This window comes from Electrophorus electricus, chromosome 16 (genome assembly GCF_013358815.1).
Source record: "Electrophorus electricus isolate fEleEle1 chromosome 16, fEleEle1.pri, whole genome shotgun sequence".
Lineage (NCBI taxonomy): Eukaryota > Metazoa > Chordata > Actinopteri > Gymnotiformes > Gymnotidae > Electrophorus > Electrophorus electricus.
Genome location: NC_049550.1, coordinates 1,636,863 through 1,654,025, shown reverse-complemented (window position 1 = coordinate 1,654,025; position 17,163 = coordinate 1,636,863).

Sequence of the window (17,163 nt, the reverse complement as noted above, 5' to 3'; positions counted from 1 at the left end):
GTTTAATTCTAATCTACTATACTGTACTTGGATATATTCTATGAGTAAATGAAAATGCACTTTCGTCTGCTAAATGCCGTAAATGTAAATGTGTAAAGCACACCAGTCATAGCCTAATATGATAGCAACCCTTGTCTGTACTTTGCCCCAAATTTGAGTGAACCTGAATGTAACCAACCCCATAGTGATCATACAGATGATGAAGTAGATACGGAATCTGTCATCATAGAATTGAGAGAGTAGAAAGTGGTGTTGATGTATATATGTGAATGTTGTGTTGTCCCTGTATCCTGCTACCTACAGCCTTCTTCACATCATTGGGCTGATGCCTGTGGCCTTGACCAAATGGGTGAGATGAAGTGGAGAATGGAACTTTTCTCTCTCTTGACTGCATTCTCACCCCTGAGATAACTGATTATAATAATAATAATAATAATAATAATAATAATAATTATTATTATTATTATTATTATTATTATTATTATTATTAGTTAGAAAGGTTTATGGCTCATGCAAGGACAAATAGCCAAACTTTATGGCCTTGGGAAATTGAAGGCCATAAAACACCCCTACCCCTCTTGAAATTTAATTCACATAATTTAAATTCAGCGTGGGATTCAGCGTGTATTCAGCGTGGGATTTCGGGCGAACAGAGGTATGTGGATGGCTGAAAATCGGTATGCAGGTATGTCTATTAGTCCTAAGAAATTTCATGTTGATAAATGTACACTATTTTAAGAATATTCTATGTTATTAAGTGATTTATTAGTTTAGGCTGTATAAGAGCATCTGCTAAATGCCATAAATGTAAATGTAGGCCAAACTATTTTATAGATTAGTGTGCTGTCTATGTTTTGTCCAAAAGCAACCGCATTAGAGAACAAAATAACCACAGGTGGTGAAAGTAGGAAACAGCTTCTCTACAACAGTGACTCTGAGCACAGGAGCTCCACAGGGTTGTGTGCTCAACCCCCTCCTGAACTCCCTGTTTACACATGAACGTGTAGCCAAACACACATCTAATGTCATCTTCAAGTTTACTGACAACAGGACCATCCTAGGCCTCCTCACAGAGGGAGATGAGTTAGCCTACAGAGACGAGGTCAGAGCCCTATCAAAGTAGTGCTATGACAACAACCTCCATTTCATTGTCAGTTGAATGAAGGAGATGATCGTGGACTACAGGAAGCTGCAGATGGGTGGTCACTCTCCCCTATACATCGACGGAGCCAAAGTGGAAAGAGTCAGTAGTGTTAAGTTTCTCGGTGTACACCTCACCGATGACCTCACCTGGTCCCTCCACACCAACACATTAGTGAGATCAGCACATCAGCACCGCTTCTTCCTATGAAGGCAGGAGGTAGACCAAAATTCCTGAGCCATCATCATCACCAACTTCTACAGATGCACAATAGATAGCAAACTCACAGTTTGCATCAGCATCTGGTACGGCAGCTACACAACCAGCAACTGCAAGGCCCTCCAGAGAGTGGAGGACATCCATCAGTCACTATACAGTTTAGAGAACTTTGAGGGCCATTCTGAGCTTGCTGGACATGACTAATAATCATCAGTTATTATATACCTTTGACAGTTTTGTTGTGCTGCTGTCAGACTCAATCATAAGCCCTAAAGAACTGTGTGAAACTGGTAACTATGGTAGTGTAAGCAAAGTCACTTACCAGGTGGTGTCACCTACATTATACATAGAAATGCTCTTAGTAAGGTAATTATATATACAGAAGAACAGAGAACTTATATACACAAACTCAATATACAAAGTACTATAATGTAACGATTCGTCGGTTATTTTGGTAAGTCACGTTCCTTCTGTCACGTCTATGTTTCGCTCCTAGTGCTGTCGTCTCCATTGCTTTTCCGTTTACTCCGTTTGTATGTCATTTTTACCCTCAGTGTTAATCCCATGCCTCTGGTTATTTTGCCTTTAGTGTTTGTATATCCCTTGTTAAAAAACCGCTCCCTTCACATTCTGCCTCTCGCCTGTTCCTATGGGAATCGTTACAGTGAAATACAAATCAACCTGAATGCATGTAAGATTTCATATTTGCACTTTAATAATTCAAAGGCTGATTAACAATTCATAAATACATTTTTGCTTAAATCTAATTTCGTAGATAACACTTCGCATAAAAAAAATGTAAATATGACATTATTATTCTGCCATATTTCAGTACAAAGTGGCAACTTTGTTCCTTTTTTTCAGTTTTAGTATCATATTAATATTGTGTATTTGTGCCATTAATAGATTAAAAAACTGCCTTTTGCTTTTACCTAGTATTAGTCTTTATAAAAAATAGACTCATTTCAGAAAGTATATTAAAACAATAAAAAATATGTAATTACTTACCCAATTATCAACACTTCTGCCAGTACCAGAACAAACAGGCAAATATTCCTCTGCATGGTGCTATTTAACTTTTTCCTTTCCCCTTGAAGAATGGAACAAAGATGCAGACTTGCTGTTCATAATATTCCCCCCCCCAAAAAAATAAATTAATTAATGCACTGAACATGAACCACTAGGGATAAAGGTGGGAGGTGCCACCTCCTCAGTACTGTATGTCTGACTGCATAAAAAGACTCAGGGAAACAGTATGGCTCTATGACCCTCGACTGCTATAACGACTCTAATTTTGGATTTGCCCATAATAAATCTCGCTCTTCTCCACACATGCGTCTACCTCCTTACCGCTCACAATTACAACTTTACTATACCATATAAACATCTGACAAAAACTGTTTAATCTTTGCAATGTTCCTGAAGTGGAAAAAGGCTGTCCTAGAAATATCATTTACATATAATTTTCAAATAAGAGATTGAGTGAGCATCAAGGTTTATTAAATAGTTGTAAATAGAAAGGCTAATTGGACAAAAGTAGAAACAGCTGGAAATAATTAAGGGCAGAGAACAAACCAAATGAGAATGAGAAACAGTAGGATGCAAGATGCTAGCAGGCAGGACATGCATAGATCGCCATAACCAAGTGGCTGGCATAGTGTACAGAAACATCTGTGCTCAGTACAGGCTGGAGGTTCCAAGGTCAAAGTGGGACACACCCCCAGAGGTGGTGGAAAATGACCATAAAAAGTTTTACTTCAATATACCATATAAACATCTGACAAAATTACATAATGAGAGAGTGCACTCCAGGCTGCCTGCGGGCCTGATAAACACTTCTGATTTGTGAGGATTAAATGAGAGAAGGTTTCTTATCCTCCAGTGTCTGATGTGCTTTAAACATTCCTCCATAATATTAAACTGATATTTGTCCTCTGGTTTGGCTGAGACATGTTACTGAACATTGTTATCATAGCAGAGGAAACTAGCACAGTGTTTACAGATAATAGCACAGTGTTTACAGATAATTTCACCTAAAGGCAGCATATTTAAAGAGAAAATAAGGGATCCTTGTGGGGCACCAAAACTAACCTTGGTGTTTGCTGAAAAGTATTCATTTATGTTCAGAAACTGGTACCGATCAGATAATTTAGATTTAAACCAGGAAAGGGACATTGCCCTAATTCTTACAACATTTTCGAGTCTATGTAGTAAAATATTGTGATCTATGGTGTCAGATACTGCACTGAGATCAAGCAATAAAGCAACCCTGGTTGGAAGCCAACAACAGGTCATTAACTGCTTTAGTCAGTGCTGCCTGTACTATGACGAGGCCTAAACCCTGACTGAAAGACTTCATGTATGTGGTTCTGATTCAGGAATGAGCTTAGCTGCAGAGCTACAACTATCTTGATTAATGTTTTGCTGGCTTCTATTCTGCATGTTATAGGTATGCTAGGTACATTGCCTTTAGATGTGAGAGGTTGTCAGACTTCAGTCTTTCCAAAGTCTGCTAGTATAAGAAGTATATGCTTAGTATAAGGAGAGTTAAGAAAACCCATCCTAAACTGCTTCTACAGAATCAGTACCCTGACCTGCAGAATCCCAGTTTAGTTCACAAACTACTCTGTCGTAGATATAAAAGAAACAGGCAGTCAGACTCCAGAACAAGTCTGCCAGACGCTGAAACTGAACTATTACTTCAGCTGTCTACACTACCCACTGCTGCCAGTCACTCTGAATGTGAGATTAACCTTCACGCGCTTTAATTTCTATACATAATTTGATCCTCTGACAATATCCAAACTGCTAAAGCATATTGACTATGTATGTAAAACAGCAATCCACCCACACCATTATTCACTTCTTACCATCTGTTTTACTGTTCTGTGCTTAGTGACTGTTTAATCTACTGTATGGTGACGTGTATAATTGATTGTGTCGTACTGTGTACTGTATTTACTTTCCAGTTGCACTGCTGTCTGTTTGTCTGTCTGTTGTTTAATGTCAGTGTATCACAGTATACAGTATATATTTCAGTTCTCACTTGACATCTGTGGTGAGAAGGAATGAATGAAACCAATTTATGTTGGCATGTTGGCAATTCTGCCTTCTATAAGTACACAGGTACACAGACTTGGCAATTTAGACCTGCTATCCCTCAGTGTACAGCACACATTTGCACATAGGTGCACGCCTGCAGGTAGGACAGGCTCATTCAAATTCAGGTATAAAGCTGTGTTGTAAGTAATATCTGGTCCATCTGGTTTTCTCTTTATCAAGTCAAGGAACATTAAGAAAAATTACAGGTGTATCATTCCATCTGTACTCAGAAGAGAACCAAAGTACTGTTAGAGAAGCTTTGACATTGAATTAGAGATTAAGTAAATGTTGGTTTGAAGAAACGTGTTTGTCCCTACAGCTCGGAACTAGCAGTCTTGAGCCTGATGATCCAGAAGACCTACTGAGAGAAAAACTAACACTGTTTTCAGGTATTTGATGTTTATTTTTTCTGTACTGTTTTATTTCTCTATTGTTTATTAGTGTTGTGTTTACATAGCTGCCCTATTCCTAAGCACAAAGCATAAAAATTTTAGGCAAAAACATAAAAATGAGGGCGATGGGTTTGCAATTTTAACTAAAAGATTTAGTAATAGGACTTTTTTTTTCAATTTTGAATTCTGTATCTCTAATTTAAATGTTTATTCTGTATCTGTCACATCCAGAGGAGACATGCTACATTAATTAGTGTTCCTTGTGCAAAAAAAACAAAAAAAACAAAAACAATTCTGCATAACCTGGGACACTTGTATTACTCTTAAAGTCTTAAATGATTTTACTCATATGGGCTAGTTGGCAGGCTAATGTGGCTGGAAAGATGATTGATTATGTGCTGGTTAGCTGGGTTACTATATTTAGCTAAGTAACAGATAACAAGCTAGCTAGCTTGGGCATGATCAGACAATCTGTTTGAACTCCTGTCTGACAACTGCAGGCTATATGCTAAATCTCTTTGGTTTAGCATTTTATACTCAAGCAAAGTAAGATTATAAAAAATTATATGTGACTGAATAATTTATGTATGGAACTTCAGGAAGTCCCTACGTATTAACTTCCCCAACTTTTAAAGAACTTAAATGATTGTCCCAATTTACCAAAGCATGCTGTCCCACATTGTCAAACATATTTGCTAAAGTGGGACAACTAAAAAGTGTTTGGGAAAAACATTTTTTTTATTTTATAAGCAACACATATTTTGTTGCTTGAATGTAACACACGCGTAATTTGATAACAATTAGGAACATTGTCTTATTTATGACAATTATGTTTAATTTCCTTAACATTAATTCTGTGAGAAACCTATGTCACTGAACATGTCATGCAATTCCTGAGGGAGCTTCTGATTGACATGCCCTGCCCCTTTCTATGACATCAGTTACATGACGTCATGTGATTTCAATTACATGACATCCATACTAAACCTATGGTAGAAGTGTGACGCGGGAGGCATGGAGGAAGCGAGAGGCAAAGTTGCACTAACAGGTTCTTTATTTTCCATTTTCAAAGTTCAAAATTCAAAGAGGCTTTGTTGTCATTTCAGCTCTATACAAGTACACAGCAAAAACGAGACAATGTTCCTCCAGGACCATGGTGCAACACAAAACAACAGACAACTTGCTACACAAGTGCAAACAATCCAACACAGTGCAATATGTCATAAACATTAAATAAACAATAATAAATACAGGACAGGACAAATACAAAATGAGTAGACAGTGCAATTATTTAGTCCAGTACACAGTACTGGGCACATGTAAAGCGAGTTGTGCATAGGAGTCAGTGACCTGCTACCCTGATCATAGCAGTCACCGGTAGCAGCCAGAACAGTTCAGAGTACAGTGCTGATTTAGTACAGTACTCTAACAGCAAGTAGGATAATGTGCAAGACTGCAACAGGAGTGCATAGTTTATTTGTGTGAAGTTTGACAGCACTAGTCCGATGCATGTATGTATGTGTGTGTGTGTGTGTGTGTGTGTGTGTGTGTGTGTGTGTGTGTGTGTGTGTGTGTGTGTGACTGTGTATAAGCATGTGTGTATGTGTGTGTATAAAAGCGCCCATTTTGGAATCTGAATCGGAATTGGAGTTAGCCAGAGTTCAGGAGTCTAATGGCTTCTGGGAAGAAGCTGTTGCACAGTCTGGAGGTGCGCCGAACCTGTGGGAGTATAAATAGTGCGCAGGGTTAATGGGACGCAGGTGTCTCCTGTCAGAAGACAGGTGATTGCGAGCGGGGGAGACAAGTGGTACGGTCCTGGTCTGGCGGAGGCGTGTCCTCCCCGCTAGGGGACCCGTCTACCGTGACAAGAAGTTTTTCTTTACTAGAATTTGTCATAGTACCACATTACCCAGTGTCCCAGATTACCTGAATTCACCCTACTGAGTGTCAGAAAATACGCAGGAAATAAATCATTAATACCTGTTTGTAGAAGTCACTGAACCAGATAGGTTTATGAATGTAAATTATGGTTATATTTTACTATGTAGAATGGAGTGGACAGAGTTTTTAACAAGAAAAGTGAAATATACAAATCAATATGACCAAGTCAGTAAAGATATATCTAAATGACTGAATGAAATAACACTTTTATTTAAAGTGTGTCAACTAGCCACACAGCATATGTAACTAAAAGAAGTAAATAGTGAATTATTAATTACAACACACACATACCACTAGACGCTTAGAATATAGAGCCAAATGGAATCAGAAATGGGTTTTTTTGCCACGTCATGGTGAGTTTGTCATGGTTATGGCACCTATAACACAAGAGCCTTAACCCTCAATTGCTCAAGTTTACTCAGTCATAAAAGCGTCAGCTAAATTTCATGAGTCTAAATGTAAGTTTGTTGTCATGGCAAATATATTTGACGCAACGGTAATTGGTCGCTGCATAAGATATGAACTAATTTAGGAATGAGGCTGATATGATATTAATAAGCTTTCAGCACTTCACCACTGTTAGTTGATGTATCTTCTTTTTTCTAAACACTCAGAACAGTATGTTATTGTTACCCTATACAATTGTGATTGTACCAATAACAAAAAACAATATTGATAACACTACACAGTTTTTGATTCCTTTCAAAACTCCTATTAAACAAATCCAATGTATTTAATTCTAATGAACCATGACTACATATGCTGAGAAAAGCAACTTTTATTGCTGGCAAATCCAGAATTTATGTCATAGGGTGCACGATCGGAAAATTCAAATTAAGAAACAAAACCAGAACATGTGATGATAAAGAAAGCAAAACACAAAACTAAACACAGTTTACAAACACGCACAGAACAAGCTAATATTGGAATAGGGAACAAGGCAGTACATAGAAGATAAATGTGTAATCCAGAGACAAGGAATACAGACACAGTCTTATTGCAAATGACCAGCAACACAACAAAAGAAACACGGGGCTTAAGTACAACTAATAAGGTCTAATGAGACACAGATGAAACCAATAAGGGGGGGGAGAAAACTTAAAAGGCTAAACAGGAACACAACCAAAACAAAATCACCTGGCTAGGCATCGCTGTGGAAATCATGCCCAAGGCCAGGCGATAGTGACAGAAACAATCCTTTAAACACTCGGATAGAAACCTTAATCAGAAATAGCATAGTAAGATGGATTAAATAAGAATGAATGACAACTAGGTTAATAAAGACCACAAGTATAAAAATAAATGGTTATGACAAAACAAAATTAACAAAAACAAATATTAATTAATTAAATATTAACAAGCAAGATATATATATATATATATATATATATATATATATATATATATATATATATATATATATATATATATATATATATATATATATAATCATGCTGGGTTTACAACAAATCTGGGTTTACAACAAATATATATATATATATATATATATATATATATATATATATATATATATATATATATATATATATATATATATATATATATATACTGATAGGGTCAAGAGGGAATTAATGGATGGATTACTCAGTAGAACAAAAGCCAAGACTCCCTAATCATACCCTGACGGACCAGAATTACAGTGACAAGTCACATTACCAGTGCCAACCACTGTGCATATGATATGTGCATTATGCTTTAATGGGTTCAATCAGGTTGGAACCTTCTCTTCAAGTGGGCAGAGGGGCTCCTTTGGATCATGCTGTGGGTTTGTGGGTCTGTACTTGCATGTGAAGGTGGAGGGGGCACCAGCATGACCCAACTGTTTTGATCTCTGGACTGGTACTGCAGAGGCAGCTCAGTAAAAGAGTTGATAGTTAATGTCGAATTTTAACGAATCTCCTCAACTGATGACTTATCCAGAGACTTGGTACCGGTAGCATCTGTACAAACCTCACCAGTGCTGAGCGTCAAAGTGGAGGACAGGTAGGTTTTGACAGTCTGGGGTGGTTGGTCAAAAAGTCCTTTATCTAGAGGAAGATAGGTTGTGAAATTCCTAAGTCAATGAGTTTCATCATCAGTCTGCCTAGTATGACTGTGTTAAAGTCTATAAAAGCTCCCCTGGTGTTCAAGGTGGGACATTGCAGTGTGAATCTTTTTTAATAAAGCAAATAATTTGAAACTCCACCTTGGATAATATTCTGTAAGGAACATGTAAATGAATAAACATTTTTGAAGGTGTGCCTGGAGTGTGCCGTCATGGGTGAGTTCTGTGACTCACGGTACGGCCCCCTCCTCCAAGACTCCTTGCCATGTTCTCACGTGTGCATGTGTCTAGCTCCATGCCTCTACTTTGCTCACTGATCATGTGTCTCACCTCTCAGTGGTTATGTTCCTTGTTAGCACATGTTTTTAAACCCCTCTATTCCTGTTGTTTGTTGTCCATGTTTGACCTCACATGTGTTCCAGATGTTGTGCTGATTTGGTTTTATTGTGTTTTATGTTCTTCATGTTTTGGTTTCAGTTTTGTTTGTGTTGTTAATAAACATTGTCTTTGTTATGGAGGCTTCCACTTCCCACTTGCATCCCACTTCCTTGTGAAATCTTGTTACAGAAACACCTGTAACAGTTGCATAGGTTAAAATATGTACATGTGTATCAACCTTTTTCCCTTTTGTTGGATTGAGAGTCGTGGTGTTGTTGAGCACATAACCCATAATGAGGGGGGCATAGTACATGAATTCAGGGCTCATTCCTCATTCCTTTTTGGAGCTGATGGCTGTAGTTGGGTCTGCTCGCCCAGTGGGTGGGACATTGATGGTGGGTTAACAATCGAACAGGGAATCCCATAAATGAGGGGGAAAAAGAGGGAGTTTTTAATACATTGACGTAGCAGTTCATGGGACCTCATCAGGGGAAATGTTTGTATTTTCTCCCTGTACTTTTGCACAGTAGAAACATACCTGGAGGTGTTGGAGATTTTTCCCTACCCCGGGGTATTATTGACTAGCAATGGAACTTTCCTGAGGGATTTACAAGCTTCGTTTCCAATCTACCTAAGATAATCTTTGGGGTGAACTATGGGCTGGAAGAGAGAGAGACTGCCGAGTCTCCATTTTGATTTACCTTGCTCACTAATCCCCTGTTGTGAATGCTTTTACTGCTGTTAAAGTGGTAGTGTTGTGTGACCAGAAGTGTGATATTATGTTGGGTTTATTTGTATAATGTTACTACTTGTGGGGGGTTGCTATTAAATGTCCACCATTTCTGTGTTAATCTGTGTGCTTGAAGGTATTGCGCTAGAGTGTTAATTGCACCACCCATCCTTGTTTGCGTTTGTGAAAAGGTCCCAGGGAAAATAGGACAAATCGCACACACCGACAACCGAGGGATGCAGCGAGCCTCCTTTTCATTATGACATCTGCTGGCGGGGGCTAAGTACTTGCTGTTACTCCCTGAGGAAATCAAGCAAGCACATGAGGACACGAGACGTGCAGCATACATGTTTTCCGTCATGCTGGACGCATTCCTCAGGAGGGACACTACCAGTTTGGGGGATGCCAGGCTTACCTGCATCAGTATGGACTTGTAGAGGCTCATTCAAGAGGAGGAGGCAGGTGAAGTCCAGCCTGAAGCCCCCCCTAGTGACCCAAAACCTCCTTCTAGCACCTCCCTCAACAGCCCTAATAGGTTAGGACTCAACTCTCCCTTCCCTTCAATAAAGATGAAAAAGAAGGGAATGAAGAGAAACAAAACTCCTCCTGACTCTTCCTGTTTAGTAGAGTCAGTCCTTCAAAATGATTCATTCTGTCCCTGCCCGGAGTATATAGAGTCTCCTGAGGGGTTAAAGGAGGATCCTGGGGATTCTTGGTCGGATGCTATGGTGGTCAACCAGCGCTCCATGGACCAGTATGATGAGAGTAATGCTAAGGGCCAGAAGGACTACTGCAACCCTCTGTCGGATATGGGATCCTATTGCTCGGTTTCCTCTCATCTAGACATTGAGAAGCTTCCCCTGGAGCCTGTTTCAGATGTGGATTTGTAGCAATCTGTGGACTCCTGCATGGAGGTGGAACACCCGCCTGTGCCCAAGTCTACGATGGATGCACGCTGCTTCCGTGCCCGTACACTTCCTCATAAAACCTCCAAGAAGGTGCAAGTGCCATCTGGCCACTCCAGAGTCTGCAAATCCCCTCGCAGGTCCACCAGGAGATTGGAGTTTTCTACGCGGACCGAGCCTGTGGCAGCAGTTCATCTGGCACCCACCTTCAAAATGCACTCTCTGGCATATCCACAAGGAAGGTGGAAGGCAACAGGTGCTACCCCCTGGATTCATAAATCCTCACCCAAGCCAGTGCCAGGAGGGCCGTCGGGTGTCCACTTCCGGCCAGTCACTGGACCTCCACCTACCCTTCCCCCAGGGCTAGACATTTTCCTGTATCTGTCTCTGTCTCCTTGCCCATCACAGGTGTTATGTCAGTCCCTCTCTCCTACTTTGTGTCTGTTCCTCTTCCCGTCAGTGTCTCCGTCCCTGTGTCTGTCATTCTCTTGGTCCCTGTTGTCCTCGGTCCAGTCCAGGCTAGATGGTGTCAGTTCCCTCAGTCCTCCAGCCTTGGGCCAATAGGCTAGCATGCTGGGAGTTGTGACCCCTGTATTACTGTTGTTTGTTGTCTATGTTTGACCTCGTGTGTGTTTCACACGTTCTACTCTTGAGTGTTTCCAGCACACACACACACATTCTCACTGAAAACACAGTCTAGGCCTTTGAGTCAGGCTCAGTGGTAACAGTGCCCCTGAATCTGTCAGTGTGTAAACCACAACTGAATGAAAAATGGCACTGAGCACCCAGTTTGTTTACATTTTTATACTCTGGTATTTTAATTGAACTGCCACTCCTTTCTAAAATCACATTTCTGCTGGACAAGACCCAGAACCTCTCTGGCGCCATTATGCCGAGCTTCAAAGCCATAAATAGTCTAGCTGATATCTTACCATGCTGGTCTAGATCTCTGACTCCCTCATCTTAGGTGTCATAAAACCAACAGACTGAAATTTGTGCAGCTCTCACCAGCCTGCATACACTTCAAGGAACTGTGACCTTAAATTCAATTAGACTCAAGTAACAACTTACCATTTAATCTACAATTATGCCAAATAATCAACCAATAATGTATGGGGATTTTAATAGAATTTCCAAATTGTGATGTATTTTATGAATGCCTGCTGTCTCAATATTCTGTTCATTACTTGTCCCTCATAATTTGTATTATTCCCTCATATTAGCTCATCTGCATGTTGCTTAAATTCATGCATATTTTAAACAAATTGTTACTCACTCTTCATTGTGTTTACCAGAAATCCTATATGAACCAATTAGACAATATATTAAAGTTACTAGTTTGTAACGTCTAAACCAGGCACGTAATTAAACTAATTAAACAGATCTAAATGCTCCACCCTCATTCTCAGACAAGGAGGCAGAAATGGATTGGAGTGATTTTCTTTCTTTTTATTGCTTTATTTCCTTTGTTTCATTATAATTGATTCGTGGTCGACCCTACATATTCCTGTATTCCTATATCGCTTAAATTATTTTCCCCAAATCAGGAACAGAGGTTATTGAATGTATGTGTCCTAGGCATGCCTCATTTCTTCCAAAAGATAATTCTACGCCCTCAGTTGAATTGTGTTGAGAAGTTGAGCGGTGAGGACAGGAGTCTGTCGAGTCAAGCAATCTAATCGGGTCTGAGATGTGAACTGCGACTGAAACAAAGAAAGGGAGGGGGACTACCCCCCACTAAACTTTTGCAAAGACAAAGTCTTTTTTTTCTGTTTCTTAAACAAGTCAATAACCTCTTGATAAACAGATAGAAATATTAGGTTGTCCTAGTTTGCCATATTTTAATGGGATGCCATTGTTTCTTTTGTTATGATCTTATTAATTTCTTTTCTTTAGTCTGTGTTTGTCAGAATTGAGCCAACACGGCTCTTACTGAACACACCTGTCCATTCGAGACTGGAATACCTGGTAAACAGCCCACTCTAATTTCAGAAAGGTCTGCCCATGAAGGTGTATGTGACTCCAAAGGTCCAGTTCCTCATTCTAAGAAATCTGGTCTCCACACCAGTTGCCAAAAACTTCAAGGAACAGCAGACTGCTTCAGAGACATCGGACAATCTCCCAGCAAGGACGCTACATTGATGGCCAATCAGGCATTTGGATGAAAGACTGATCATAACATGTGGAATGCTGACCTGACACCTGAAGTCAACTGGACACTCCCTTGCACTCTTTGCACTGTCCGGATGATCTCCAGACTGTTCGCCAGTGAGTCGTAAAAGCCGCTATTTCCCGCGTATGTTACAAGTTGGTATCATTATTAGCTTTAGTGTTTATTAGTCAAATTAGATTAGTTAAAATTTTTACATCACCTTTGACACAGCCTCTAGATCCTCCTATTAGACTGTAGGCATACTTTTATTATAGATTTGTTGATCAATAAATTTCCTTTGTTGGTCAATAAATAGATTACTCATTTGATTAATCCCATAGATTATGTAAATATATATAATTACCTTTTTCTCCAATTATTTATTAGTAGGTTTTTTTATTTACATTTACGGAATTTAGCAGACACTCTTATCCAGAGCGACTTACAAAAGTGCTTTGTCATTTACTCATAGAATATTTCCAAGTACAGTACAGTAGGTTAGAATTAAGCATACCAATGAACTAGAATACTGTAGAATACAGGGATGAATGCTGATATCTATAAGTGCAAAATACATAAGGTCTATCTTAAATAATGATAAGTGCTATAAACAATAAATGCTAGAGTTTGTTAAACAACATAAACAATGCGCTATAATAAGTACTAAATTAGTCAGTCAATAAAGGAGCAGTGTCAGTTGTCCTTTAAATATTCTGTAAATAGATGTGTCTTCAGTCTGCGTTTGAAGACTGCAAGGGACTCTGCTGTCTGGACAGCAAGTGGGAGTTCATTCCATCATCTTGGAGCCAGAACAGAAAATAATCTCGATGCTTGTTGTCCATGAGACCTGAAGCAAGGTATTTCAAGCCAAGCCATACTTGAGGTTTGAAGTACTCGAGGTATGGATAGGGCCTTGACCATTGACCTCATGTATGAAGGGGCTGGTCCATTTTTGGCTTTGTAGGCAAGCGTCAAGGTTTTAAATCTGATGCGTGCAGCTACAGGGAGCCAATGAATGGAGCACAGCAGTGGAGTAACGTGTGAACTTCAGAAGATTGAAGACCAGTATTCTGGACAAGTTGTAGAGGTTTGATGGCTCTTAGAGGAAGACCAGTAAGTATCGAGTTGCAGTAGTCTAGCTTTGAGATCACAAGAGACTGCACAAGCACCTGGGTAGCTTCCTGCGAAAGAAAGGGTTGAATCCTTTGTATGTTACAAAGGAGGAATCTGCAAGACCAGGTTAGATTAGAAACGTGATTTGAGAAGGACAACTGGTTGTCCAGGCTATGGGCAGCTTCGGATCGTGATACCAGGGAGTTCTCGAAGGAAACAGTGAGGTCATGGTAAGGGTTGGGAGTACCTGGGATGAACAGAAGCTTGGTTTTACTGGGGTTGAGCTTCAAGTGGTGGGCTGTCATCCATGACGCGATGTCAGTCAAGCATGCCGAGATACGTCTGGAGACCTGCATGTCAGAAAGAAATAATTGAGTGTCATCAGCATAGCAGTGGTAGGAGAAACCATGAGAAGATATTACATCACCAAGAGAACGAATATACAAAGAGAAGAGAAGGGGGTCCAATACTGAGCCTTGTGGAACACAAGTGGAGAGTCTACGCGGTTTGGATGTGGATCCTCTCCATGTCACCTGATAGGACCGTCCATCCAGATAGGACTGAAATCATCTCCAAGCAGAGCCAGTCACACCAAGCCTGGAAAGAACAGAGAGAAGAATATTGTGGTTCACTGTGTCAAAGGCTGCTGAAAGGTCTAGAAAAATCAAAACAGATGACTGTTTGGCAGCTTTAGCAGCATGAAGTTTCTCAGTCACTGCTATGAGGGCCATTTCTGTAGAATGTGCCGGTTTGTTGCCAGACTGATTGGGATCATGCAGCTGGTTCTGGGTGAGAAAAAGAAACAATTGATTATAAACTGCTCATTCAAGGGCTTTTGAGAGGAAAGAGAGAAGTGATACTGGTCTGTAATTGGTAATGCTGGAGCTGTCAAGTGTGGCCTTCTTGAGGATTGGTACCACCCTGGTGGTTTTGAATGCAGTAGACACATATCCAGAAGATAAGGAGTTGTTGATGATGACAAAGATGAAAGGAAGCAGATATCTTACAATTGTCTGGAACATAGCAGAAGGAATTGGATCCAGCGGACATGTAGTCAGATTGCTGGAAGTCAGGAGTTGAAGAATTTCATCCGAGGAGAGAGGAGAAAAAGTCAGAGAGTTGGATGTTGGTGAATGCACATTGGCTGGAGGAGTGGGAACAGAGGAGAAGGACTGGTGGATTGCTGCAACCTTCTCCTCAAAGAAGGTAAGAAAATCCTCCGGAGTAAGAGATGAGGAAGGAGGGGGAGGGGGAGGATTAAGGAGAGAAGAAAAAATAGTGAAGAGCTTGCGTGGATCAGATGATGATGATTCGAATTGCTCTCTGTAGTAGGATGACTTTGCAGATGTTACTTCCAGTGAGAACTTGGAAAGGAGAGACTTCTATGAGCTAAGTTCTGAATCTACGCGAGATTTCCTCCACCGCCTCTCTGCAGTCCTTAGTTCTCTCCTGTGGCAGCAAAGTGTTTCTGTTAGTCACAAAACCCTCCAATATGTGACAAAAAAGGCCTCTTACAAACTAAAAATTTGGATGAGATAGAAGATGGCAGTTTTTGACAAAAAGAATCATGTAATGTTCCAAATGATGTGTCTATCAAATGTCATAATTCCTGTAACACAGTGTGTCCATGAAAAGATTGGAGATTCTAGCCAGGACAAAATGACAGTTTCTGCCAAGTAGGAGATGGTCACCAGAGAAGGTGCTCTGGAGATACAGTTCCATGACAAGCATGTTGTCATGGTAGGCAGGCTATCCTGCAGGAGGGACACACCCACTCATTCACGCACACATTCACCGCACCTGCCTGGGTCCCAATCTCCTGACCATGAGCAACCAGGTTCCTATCGTCAACACTGGACATTTCCGGTTTGTAGTGCTTGATCCTGTTCACACCTCCTTATGGTCATGTTGATTCTTTCTTTTTCATACAGCTGCATTGCAGCTTAGTTTCCTTTCATAGGAAGGCACTTGTAATGAACATCAAGTTTATCTCATTGTGTTGGCACCACATCACCTTCTCTCCATTGGAGGGCCATCCATCAGGAAAAGACCCCACAGTCTCACACATCTGGGGACACCCTTTACAGCACTGCATCATGGGTACCTGTAGGAGTACTCTATAAAGCACTGTGTCCTATTTTCTCGAGTTGAAGTGTCCCCCTCTGGGACACAGTCATGCAGAGATAGCATAGAAGGTCCCTCATAACAGCAATCTTTTCCACTGGAAGGGGACTCATAGGTATAATAGAGTTTTGACTGTTGGAAGGGGCAACTTTTCTCCACTAGGGCTTTCATTAAGACACATTATTGTCTTAATTTTATTGCAATTTTTTTATTTCACGTTACTGTCATTTTTTCTAGACTACAGTCTGTCATCATAATAATGTGCAGGATTAAAGGAATACTAATACCTCCACATTGCTGTTGTCTTAATTTTTATTAATGGGTACATTGTAGGTTAATATTGAAGACATCAAAACTGAAGAAACATGTGGATTGTGTAATAAACACAAAAGCGTTAAACAAACAAGAATCCGATTTATACTTTAGATTCTTCAAAGTAGCCACCTATTGCTTTGATGAAAGCTGTCCTGCAATTATTTAAAAGTTCAACCAATAAGGGGTGGAGACTAGGAACAAGAGAAACTAAGAGGAATAGAGCAAAATAAGGACACAAGACAGTTACTAGGGCAACCGCGACGATAGACAAGGGGAAGTGTAACAGTGTAAATATGTATACACATATTAACTGTTAGAAATGGAAACAAAGATAAATCCTTGAGAATACTTTATTCATTTATTTGTTTAGATAAAATAAGTAATTAACATCAAAATGTATTTTAACAATCATTTTTTGAGAGGCATGCAGACCCAGCCAAAGGACTATAAACAGAAAAAAAAACAGCCCAAAGGAAGTATTTAATGCATTAACACAAAATAATGAATAATATATAGAAAGTGGCACCTGGAGAACAATCTGAATGTCTGTAACCGCAGGTGTGACAACATTTTACAAGCACACTCG